Raw genomic sequence first — 9,199 nt, 5'->3', positions numbered from 1 at the left:
GAGCTGTGAAGAACAAAATAGCTGTGGAAAACTCTGCAGCAGTTAAATGTACTGAGAGGAGAAGAATTGATTGAGAACCCCAAATGCACAACACCCTCCTTCAAATCAATGAAGAAATTGCTGGAAATATCATAATTAACCACGAGTGGGAATAGTGCAGTTGCAGGAAAGGTGTTTTATGCAGATTGAATTATCCCAGGGATGCTCTTTCCTTCTCCAGGTGTTGTGTGCAGGGACATCGGTCAGGGATCGATGGCAGAGCCCAGCAGCTCCAGCTGGGGATGGCTGTGGGTGCAGGGATCTCAGGAACACCACGGTGGGATGGACTGGGAGCAGCTGAAGGTTCCTTGTGAGAGGAATGTTGAATTTGTCTTTACAAACGAGCTGTGGATCTGCTTGTAGGTAAGGCCAGCACTGAGAGATAAAAGAAACAATGGGATGGATTTCACTGATTTGATGAATGGAAAAAAGAGATTTGCCTTTACAAACAAACTGTAGGGCTGCTGATAAATGAAATTGGATATTGAAGGATGAAAGAAGCAATGGGGGAAAAGCTGTGAATTCTATGAGAATTAAAAATGCAAAGGGAGGGTTGTACATTGGAGGGGAATCTCGGGTGTCAGGGGTTTGGGAAGTCTGGACCTCTCAGGCACCTCAGCCCATGGGGGAAGAGAGAGGGAAATGCAGATGGGAAATTGGGATAAAAAGGGAGGCTGCATCCTCCAAACAACTGAGAGATCCCAGGGGAATGTCCCGTGGCCTCTGCCTTTATCGGAATAAAGCAAAAAGGGCTCCTCTGGCTCCTTTTTGGACATAAACTCTGGTGTTTGTGGATTCATTTTCCTGACAGTTGAACACACTTCTGATCTCAGGGATGGTTGTTCTGCCTGTAAAGCTCGTGTTGGGATGGCAGGGGGAAGCCAAGGATAAAAACCTGTTGGGATCAGGCTGTTCACAGCTCCACAGTCACCATTCCTCAGCAGAGGGTTTTGTTTCAGTAAATGAGCTCTCACTCGGATTTCTGCAAACAATGGCGTGGCTGAGCATCTGTGGGTGCTTCAGACAAGAGCTACTCGGGGGGGGGTGGCATCTTCTGCTGCTGCATGCACTAATTCAAAATATGCCACTTTTCTCACCTTCAGCTTCCCAGCCAGGCTGCTGCTCTTGAAACCTCTCCACAGGCTCTCCACTGAAACAATTCCTTCTGTGAAGTGTCCCCTCACCTGTTTCCATGGCAAAGAGTGAGTTCTGCTCTTGCACTGATTCACTGATTCGTAATTTCCCCTCGGGAATTGGTGCTGGAGAGTGTTGTCCCTGGAATGTGGCGGCCTCCTCTTTGTCCCGAAGAATTGTGTTTGAATAGAGCATCCTCAGGGTTTAATTGCAGCCTGTTCTTAGGCCTGGCTCAACAGCTCTCAGGCTTTGGATTAAAGGAAAGAGGGCACCAGGGAAAGGAGACGAGTCAAGGCTGTGCATGCAGAGAGAAGAATACCCAAACCCACTCTGAAAGTAAAACCTCTGCTTAAGGAGCTGCTCTTTGGTTGGGTCTGGTTTTTCAAGGTTGGCTCAGTGCTGTCACTAACAAGTAAATTAAGGTAGCCCAACTTAGCAACTCAGCCCTCATGGTCATCAAAATTACCACACATCCAAGTAAATCTTCAGTGTAGTTTGCTTAGCAGTCTTTTAGGATTTATTCAGCTGTTTGCATTTCCAGTTTTTGGCTGGCTGTTTCCTTGCTTCGTTAATTTAATGAGGAATTGGTGCTTTGGGAGGTCAGACATGTGCTGACCAAGCAGTTCTGTGCTAGTTTGGTTTTTTTTTTTTTGTGTAAGGAAATCCCAGGGTGAGAAGCAGATCCCCATAAACAAGAAGAGTTTATAGAGGATGTTCAATTGATGATCACGATTTCACCAAATCTGTCTGGGGCTGTCAGTGGGTTTTGCTTGGTTGTAACACAGTTAAAGGAGGCCCAGCTCGAAATACTCTTAATTGAGCCTATTAATTAACAGGAAATGATGCCCTGTAGCTTAATGAGCCATGGGAGGTGGAGCAGAGGCACAACCTGGCAGTACCCAATTAGGTCAACCAGCAGGTTTTAAATTTCCTTCTTTTGGGCAACCTTTAAAAGAGGTCGGGAATGGAGATATTTGGAATTGCTGTCGTTGGGAGCTGCAAGGAACTGGGTGCCATCAACAAAATCGTTAGAGATAAAAAGAATCCACCTGGGGATGGATTCTGTGGAACTGCAGAGCAGGAGAGGAGAGACTTGAGGTTATGGCAGTGATGAGCACTAAGCCAGGGCTGTCTGCCCTGGAAGGGAGCAGGGAGAGAATTGTGTGGCCTGGGAGATGTTCCCGTGGATCTGCTGCAGGCTGAAACCCTGAAACACTCAGTTACTGCAAACCTGTCCTCACCACACCTGAGAGAGAGCCTGAACAACTAAACTAAACTAAAAAAAAAAAAAAGCTAATTTTAGCTCAGCCTCTGAGACCAGCATGGGACAGAATAAACCCAGCATATTTAGAAGTGCCTGAGGCTTTTCCAGTGCATGGAGAATGCCTGATGCAGTTTGGAAATTCTGCAGCCACTGCTTTCCCATTGCTGCTGTCACTCCAAAGACAGCCCAGCTCCTCCCTATCTCTTTCCTGATTTTAGTTCTGATAAATGCGCATTTCTTTTTATGGCCTAAACCACTTTCAGAAGCGTTGGTCTTTTTAAAATTGATATATTTTTAACCATGCAACAGAACACAGACAATCCCAGTGGAGTGCACACGTGGAATCTGCATCTACTCCACACAGAACCCACTCAGTCAATACCCAGGAAGAATGGAGAGTTTTCTGTATGTTTTTTATCTCTTTTGCAAAGGGGGAAGAGAGAACTGTGAGTGAGGAGTAAATAACTCCCGAATTTTAAACAGATGGATTTGTTGGATATCAACAAAACCCGTGCCCTATGAGTTTCTTTAAATGATACCCACTTAGGAGAAAAAAAAACTGATCAAAACACACCAAAAAACCCCCTGGCCTAGTAACCATGATTGTGTAGTGTAAGCAAGGATTAACAGTTAAAACACGAGGCAGCTGGGGTGTCCCTCAGAACCCCATTCCTGGCAGGAATTTTCCATCTCCTTCCTCATTCAAAGGCCAATAAGGGGATAAAGGATTCACCAAATAACAGTCAAAATTCAAAACTATCTAGAGAGTCAAGAGAGGTTTTCACCTGCTCCCTGAATTCTTTTTTTTTTTGGAGGTTGGTATTTTTATTATTAATTTATTAAACCTAATCTCAACTCCTGCCAACGCTTAAAATTTTGGATACTTCCACTTTATGCCTTTGTAGCCAGCAGTAGGAATATCCAGAAAATCCAGAAAATCCCAATATTTGCACAGAGAGTGGCAGGAGCTGAAGTGGCTGCAGAAAGGAACAATTGCACATCCTCTTCCAGGCTTTGTAGCAGCCACTTCCATGGAAATCTAGGGAAAAATTCTCTGTGGAAAGGGCTATAAAACCCTGGATCAGATTGTCCAGGGAATGCTGGAGTCACCACCCCTGCATATATTCCAAAACCAGGGGCACGTGGCACTTGAGGGCATGGTTTAGTGGTGACCACAGAGGTGCTGGGATGATGGTTGGAACTTCAAGATCTTCAAGGTCTTGTCCAAAAATACCAATTCTGTGATTTTACGATTCTATGAAAATATCTAGCATTGAAAGAAAAATCAGTTTTTGCCGAAGAAATAAGGATTGGCACAAAGTATGATTTGTTTTCGGTCACCTCCACTAATTCATGAGCCATATTTTTGGTTAGGGTGAGGGAGAAACTTTTTTTCAAGTTTCTGTTGGAACTCAGCTTCTTGTTTGGCTCTTTACAACAATTAATACAACACAGAGACCTCATTTCCACGGGGCTTTCTGTGTTGGAAAGGGATTCACAGGTCTGAAATCAACACAAAAAATGCTACCTGCCCTTTTTTTTCCTGTCGATTTCAATAGATAATGGATTTAACTCAGCCTTTCCCACCAAGAAACCAACTCTCCCAGTTTTTTCAGACAAAAAAGCAATGACCTGCTCCTCAATACAAAGTCAGTCTTGCTCTGATGTCATTTCAAGGGCTTGGACACAATGTCTGCACTCCTCTCCCTGCTCTGCTTTGAGTCTGGAATGTTCCTTCTGAGTGACTCCTGTCAATTATCCCTGGCCTGTCCTGGCTGACTCACAAAATGCTGGGAAAAAACACAAAAGCCTCGTGAGTAATGGTATTGATGGGAACCCAGAGCAAATGATGATGTCTGGGGAACAAAGCCATGCATTCAAATCTCCTCACAAAGTTTGGGAAAGGACACGGGAACTGGATAACTTTTATATTGTGAGAGAGGAACATGCTCTGCTCTTGTATTTATTCCTGCAAAATAACATCTTCTCTTGGAATGGTATTGACTGGGTGGTTATTTAAATCTCTAGTATTTCAACATTTTGAGTCCTTTGTCGTAATTATATTTTTCTTCCATCCATTGTCATTTGTTTGTACTTTGCCAGGCTCTTCCTTTTGTTTGGATTTTATATTCTTTTCCCCAAGAGGGTTGTTATATCTGGTTTTATTTTCCTGCCTATTGTTTTCCTGAGCTAATCTCCTTGTTTTCCTTCATTTTGTTGTTCTCTTTGCCATTTAGAGTCATTGTGTGTGTCTTTACTTGCAAGCTTGCCTTGATCTCATTCTGCTGGGGGAGAATTGCTCCTTTTGGCTGCAGTTTGAAGCTGTATCTATTTTTGCTGATATTTTTTATTACCATGACAAATCCTTTTATTTAAGGGCATCTTGTTAAGACAGCATCTTGTTATTTTTGTTGCTTCTTGTCTTCAGTGGGTTTAAGGCTTCTCTGCCAATTTTGCTCATGAATTTTGGATTGTCCACTTCCAACATTAACTTGTGGAGAGTGTGCAGGCCCTTTCCCAGAGCATTTCTCCCTCATTTTTCCTCGGATTCACCTTTTTTAGCTCTGAATTCCCTGCTGCTGGAATTTTGGCCCTGCAGGGATTGAAGGTGTGCTAATCCAGCAGGGTGCAGGGTGAGTTTTCCTGTTCAGATTTAATATCCGTGGTTAAAGCAGCCCTTCTGCATTTTTTGGGGGGCCCCCTGTTATTTGTTGAGAGGGTCCTGGGCAGGTTCTCTGCTCGTGCAGTTCAGCTGGATTTTGGAATCAGCTGGACAGTTGGGATCAGACCCTTTTAGCTGCAATCAGCAATCTTTGTAATTGCAATGTCCTTCATCTTTGGAACTCTTACACATCCCATTGGACTGGTCATGGGAATTCTGCTTCCCTGCCAATACCTCTCACAGAGAGACACTGAATTGCTTTATTTTAAAATTTTCATATATAATTTCTCCTTGAAGACGTAGCTTGAGGACTCCAGGAGCCCAAGAAGGAGCTGAAGTCTGTGAGTGCCCTGTCAGGAGTGCAAAGGGTTTTCTCTCACAGCTGACAGGAAAAGGGTCCAGTCATGACAATCCCTTCAGAAACAAACATTAATTAACACTTATCATCTGTGCCAGTCACAGGGAATTCCCACAGTGACAGGTCTTTGCACGGATTCCCATTTTTCCCTTTGACAACTAGACCGTGAATTCTAATTTTACCAGGGCAGAGAATGGTATCAGTGTCCGTGCCAGGTTTGGAAAAGCATCAGAAGGAGCAGGGAAGTGTCTGCAGAGCACTGGGAGCACCCAGGTGCTCCTCTCAGGACAAGGGGCATTGCTCTGACAAGCAGCAACAAGTCATTAATTACAAACAGCTAATTGGCCTCACAGGGCAAGCTTGAGGTTCCTAATCCGAAAAAGAAAAAGAAAAACCAAACAATTTGTTGATGGTTGGCTGCAAAGGGGGAATTAATAACTGAATGCTTGAAGGACAATAGAAAACAATACCTGAGTTTCATTGTGTAAAATATTTCTAATTAATGAGTCGACAGTGGCTGTGAGTATCCAGTGAGTATCCAGTGAGTAATCCTGCACATTGGAGTAGCTACTGCCTGAGTAAGAACCACAGAGCATCCCGAGTGGGAAGGGCCCCACAAGGATCATCCAGTCCAGGTTCTGGCCCTGCACAGGACACCCCAAAAATCCCACCCTGGGCCTGAGAGCTGTGAGATGGGAATAGTGTGGGGAGTTTTACACAGATCTAAATGGCGTTAACAGTGACATAATTGTAATCCCATTAAACACTTCCCATTTCTGAGTAGGTGGGAACGATTTCACCCCACATCTGTGGATGTGCTTTCCTTTGGCACCACCGATGCAAATCCCAGGAATTCCTGGGACAATTTTCCCCCTGTTGGAGTTGATTCTTTTTTTCTCTTTAATTTCAGGGAGGTGCCAGTGTCCTCTCCCAGCTCGTGGGGCAGTGACTCTCCAGCTGACACTCCACTTAATTACCTTTGTAGCTCCACGGGCAGTGACTTTTCCCCCCAAGACAGCTTGGTCAGGCCTGGATTTTGGATTTGGGAATGGATTTTGGATTTGGGAATGGCTCCAGCTCTGGTTTCAGTCCATAATGTTCAGCTGAGCATATGCTGCAGGATCTCTTCAAGAACAAGCGTGGCGTGAAGGCTGAAATGAGGCGTGGACGTGTCTGCTAATGAGAGCAGCAGAGCAGGGAGCTGGAAAGGAGCTGGGAATCAGAAATATGCAGGAATATCACCTCCTCACCTGCAGAAATTCGTATTTTGGGACTCACGATGTTGGGGATTGCTCTGGAAAACTGTATTGCTCTAAAAAAATTGCACACTTATTGCAGTAAAAGCGTTGGGGTTGGTGTGATGGGTCATGGCTGAGAGGGGAGAGCCTCAGCAGAGCTCTCCTGGGGGATTTTCCTGAGGGAAGAGAGTGCAGGGGAATCCTGGCCAGAGGGGAATGAGGATGGTGTGGCTGCATGAGAAAGTTTCCCTGGAGTATGATTATAATGTGAATTTCTGCTGCATGACTGGCATTACATGCCAGTAATTCCCAGTGTCCTCCCGGCTGCTCGGGGTCTGTATCCGTGTTGGATCTTTCCCATTTCTCCTCCCATTCCTCCCACACTCCTGATCAAACTCTGAGCTGCTCCACGAGGCCTCTGATGCTGAATTTGATATCCAGACATTTCCTCCTTTGTCAGCAAACCCACGCCCATCTCAGCACTTCCTGCAGCACATGAATTCACTTTTCCTTTCTGATTATCCCCCAATTTCCAAATTTCACCAACTTTCTGCTGGATATTTTGGCATCCTGGTGCTGAGATTGTGTTTGTCAGGTTTTCTAGCTCAGCACTGCCCTGATTGAGGGACTTTTATCTGGTGTAATTTGCCTTATCTCAACAGCTCCTCCTTTTCCAGGAGCAGGAAAGCCTGGATGCTGCTCTCCCATTAAAAAAAAAAAATAAAAAAAATTATCCATTAATCCAGGTGAGATGGGAATTTAGCTTTAACACCTGTGCAAGTGCTGCTTGCTCGGATGTTCAGGGAATGGATAAAAGTTTGGATAAAGCTTTCCCAAAGTCCATAAATACTCATTCTATTAAAACAAGATTTACAGGGTTTGTGACCCTGTAAGATTTATGGGATCTGTGGCATGGAAGTGCTGAACTTCTCCCATAATATTCCTGGAAGGCTTTGCCTTGTCTGTCCATCTTGGATTTGTGAGTGTGTGTGCCTGTGTTAAACTTCTTTCTGCAGCTTCTATTGCTAGTTTAGCTTTTTTTAATCTGGTTTTATTGGGCTGTAAACTCCTTTCTCTCTTCTGGAAAGTAATTTCACTCCCCTCTGTGTGAGGGATGTGGTAAAAAAAAAACCTTACAACTATTAAGTAAAAAATATAGAGAGTTTTGTTTGCCTCCAGCCTGGTTTTTTATTTTACCTCTGGAAGCTTTTGGCAATATCCCTGGCCTGGGAAGTGATGCTTGTTTTGCAAAGGCAGCTTTACAATTAAGCTGCTTTTCTTCATCAAATTCTGCTCTCAAGGACTTTCAGCATCTGCTGGCTCAGAGGAAAAGATTCTCAGTGAAAATCCTAATTTCACAAGTGCTTTCTAATCACAGCATGCAAGTTTTTTATAGGATATTTCAGATTTTCAACCCCAAACTCTGACCTGTGTTTTGAGAGATAATTAGGCTCAGTCTTAGCCTTAAAGCAACTGGGGAAGAAGGAGCAAACAGAAGGGATTTATCCAAACTTCTGGCTACTCTGAGATGGAAAAATGCCTCTTTTAAAACACTGAAAGTTGAAAAGGCCAAGAGAATCCATGGAGGAATAGCAGGGAAATTGTCTTCTCCTCATTTCATGTTTATTTTATAGGTACTTTGTGTGGCTGAATAAATTTCAGGGACTCTAACATCCTAAATGACAGTTTTTGGCTGGTTTTAAAGTGTTCCTGTTTTTCCTACAGGTTTGGAGGCTCCAGGCTTGGGAAGTACCACAAGAGACCAGGGAAAATGGGATTAATTTGGTGAGTGGCACAAATCAAGCTCTATAAAAAAATGCTGGTGGGTTTTATTTGGACTCAATGCTGTTGTTTTAAAAATTATTATTACCATTATTACTATTACCATTATTATATTGAATTTTATAAATCACTGTTCCTATTTTTCATTATTATTTTATTATTCTTCTACTCTCATTATTAGAATTATTCCCATTATTAGTAATTCTGAGCAGAGAATCTGCTCCATTCACCAGATCAGGATTACATTTTTTGTACAATAATTTTCTCTGCATGTTTTCATTTTCAGCTCCACGTTTTCAAGCCAACTCCAGGTAAAACATGGAAAATTCATGTGGAATGTGCTGCCAGCCACAGAGAACTGAGGTAAAGCCTCATTTAAGTCAATTAAACCTTGACCTGGACAGGTAATTAATATCTTTTTCATTGATGATAATGAAGGAAAGGTTAAAAAATATAAATATTGGAATACCTAAAAAAACAAACAAACAAACAACCAAAAAAGAGGAACTGAAGAAGAAAATCGTCCAAGCAATCCCAGCAATATTTCATCTTTTTCATATTAAAAGCCATTTATTTCGAATTACTCACAGAAAATATTAATATGTGCTTCAGCTCTCCTTAAATATCCATTTGGGTTGATTATAAAAAACAAAAGCCATTATTCTTGAATGGTTTTTCTGTACCAAAAGCGTGTTTGGAACACTTGAAAATCTGTTTTTCCT

General features: G+C 43.0%; 1 long non-coding RNA gene across 1 annotated transcript; it reads left to right on the top strand.

The window, feature by feature from the left end:
* Positions 1-232: 232 nt before the first annotated feature.
* Positions 233-8,881, top strand: LOC148222713 (uncharacterized). The gene is made up of 4 exons (XR_015805621.1): positions 233-402; positions 1,143-1,241; positions 8,421-8,480; positions 8,764-8,881. It is a non-coding gene; the product is annotated as an uncharacterized LOC148222713 (long non-coding RNA).
* The last annotated feature ends 318 nt before the right edge of the window (positions 8,882-9,199 follow it).

This window comes from Sturnus vulgaris, chromosome 10, assembly GCF_052056855.1.
Source record: "Sturnus vulgaris isolate bStuVul1 chromosome 10, bStuVul1.hap1, whole genome shotgun sequence".
NCBI classification, from domain to species: domain Eukaryota; kingdom Metazoa; phylum Chordata; class Aves; order Passeriformes; family Sturnidae; genus Sturnus; species Sturnus vulgaris.
The sequence above is the reverse complement of the archived record's forward strand: the minus strand, read 5'-3'. Positions and strand labels throughout refer to the sequence as shown.